Raw genomic sequence first — 2,835 nt, forward strand, 5'->3', positions numbered from 1 at the left:
GACCCTGCTTAGCTTCTGAGATCAGACGAGATCGGGCGTGTTCAGGGTGGCATGGTGGTAGCATCCCAGGAATAGAGGGAGAGAAAAGAATAGAAAGAATATTTGAAGACATAATGGCCAAAAACTTGCCAAATTTAATTTAAAATATTAACCTGTACATTCAAGAAGCTCAACAAAATCCAAGAAGGATAATCCCAAAGAGATTTATACCAAGACACATTATAGTCAAACTGTTATAAGCCAAATAGAATCTTGAAAGCAGCAAGATAGAAACAACTCATCATCTACAGTGACATCTCACTGAGATGATTGACTGCTGATTTCTTATCAGAAACCATGAAGTCAGAAGGCAGTGGGATAACATATTCAAAGTCTTGAAAGAAAGAAACCTGTCAACCAAGAGTACTATATTCAGCAAAACAATTCCTCAAAGATGAACAGGAAAAGAGGAGACATTAAAACATTCTTAATTAAACAAAAACTAAATTCATCACTAGTAGTCCTGCCATATAAGAAATGCTAAAGAGAGCCCTTCAGACTGAAATGACAGTAGACAGTAATTCAAAACCACGTGAAGAAAAAAAGAATACCATTAAAGGTTATTCCATAGTAAATATAAAAGAGTATAAATGTATTTTTTGGTAACTCTTGTTTTTCTCCTATCTTATTTAAAAGGTAACTGCATAATCAGTAATAAATCTACACTGATGGGCATACAATGTATTAAAATGTAGTCTGTATAACAGTAATAGTACGAAGAGAAAGGGAGAGGGAACAGAGGTATGTGGGAGCAAAATTTTTGTATAATAGTAAATTAATTGGCATTAATCAGAACTAGACTGTTATTAGTTAAGATGTTAATTGTAATTTTACAGTCTAAGGACAATTATTAAGAAATTAATTAAAAATATATAGTAAAAAAAGACAAAGGAATTAAAATGGTACACTTAGAACATGTCTAATTAACACAATAGAGAACAGTATGGAAAAATGGAGAAACAGAAAAGACATATGACATAAAAAAACAGCAAAATAGCAGATGTAAATCCTACCTTATGACCAATTACTTTAAATGTTAATGGATTGAACATTCCAATTAAAGGACAGAGAGTGCAATAATGGATTTTTAAAAAAATCATCCAACTATACACTATCTACAAGAGACTCACTTTAGATTTAGAAACGCAAATAGATAGAAGGTAAAAGGATGAAAAAAGATATTCCATGCCAACAGTAACCAAAAGAGAGCTGGAGTGTCTAATATCAGAGAAAACAGACTTTAAGCCAAAATTGCTACAAGTGACAAAAAGGACATTATATAATGATAAAAAGTTTAATCCATTAAGAAGATATAAGTTATAAAGATATGTGCACCTAACAACAGAGCCCCAAAATAAAGCAAATATTATCCATTTTGGAAAGAAAAAGAGTTCAACAATAATAGTTGTAGACTTTAATACTCCACTTTCAGTAATGAGTAGAACAACTAGACAAGTGCACGTGTACTATTACCCAAGATAGGCCAAATATTAGGCCACAAAACAAGTCTCAATAAATTTTAAAAATTGAAATCATTTGAAGTATCTTCTCTAGCCACAATAGAATTAAGCTTGAAATCAATAGCAAAAGAGAATTTGGAAATCTTGCAAGTATGTGGAAATTAAACAACACGCTCCTAAGTAACCAAAAAATAAATCACAAAGGAAATTAGAAAATACTTTGAGATGAATGAAGAAAACACAATGCACCAAAACTTATGAGATGTAGTGAAAGTAGTTCTCAGAGGGAAATGAACACATACGTTAAAGAATGAGGTTCCCTCATACACTGTTGGTGGGATTGCAAATTGGTACAACCTCTATGGATAATAGTCTGGAGAGTCCTCAAAAAATTAAAAACGGATCTACCTTTTGACCCAGCAATTGCACATCTGGGTATTTATCCAAAGAAAACCGAAACACTAATTCGTAAAAATCTATGCACCCCTATGTTCATGGCAACGCTATTCATGATAGCCAAGATATGGAAGCAACTTAAATGCCCATCAACAGATGATTGGATAAAGAAGTTATGGTTCGTATATACAATGGAATATTACTCAGCCATAAAAAAATGAAATCCTACCAATTGCAATGACACAGATGGACCTAGAGGTTATTATGCTGAGTGAAATAAGTCAGAGAAAAGTAAATACCATATGATTTCACTTATATGTGGAATCTAAGGAACAAAAAGAACAAACTAATCGAAATAGCTTCACAAATATAGAGGACAATCTGGTGATGGCCAGAGGTGAGGGGACTCAGGGAGCTGAGAGAAAAGGGTGAAGAATTAAAGAAGTACAAATTAGTAGTTAATAGTTGGTCATGGGGATGGGGAGCACGGCATAGGGAATGCAATCAACAGTAATATAATGGCTATATGGGGAACCAGAGGGGTGATAGAGTAATCAGGGGGATCGTTTCATAAACTATATAAATGTTTAACCAATGTACTATATACTTGAAACTAATAATAAAATAAAATGCTAAAAAAATGAAGTTGACCCTATATTAGTTTATTAGGGTTGCCATAACAAATACTACAGACTGGATGGCTTATCCAATAGAACCTTATTTTCTTACAGTTCTCGAGGCTAGAAGTCTAAGATAAAGGGTTGGCAGAGTTGATTTCTTCTGAGGCCTCTCTCTTTGACTTGTAGATGGGTGTCTTCTCCCTCTCTTTTTCCACATGGTCTTTCCTCTGTGCATGCCTGCTGTGTCCTTATCTCCTCTTCTTACAAGGAGACTAGTCCTTTTGGATTAGGGCCCACAGCAATGACCTCATTTAACCTTA

This window comes from Pteropus vampyrus, unplaced genomic scaffold (genome assembly GCF_000151845.1).
Source record: "Pteropus vampyrus isolate Shadow unplaced genomic scaffold, Pvam_2.0 Scaffold89, whole genome shotgun sequence".
Lineage (NCBI taxonomy): Eukaryota > Metazoa > Chordata > Mammalia > Chiroptera > Pteropodidae > Pteropus > Pteropus vampyrus.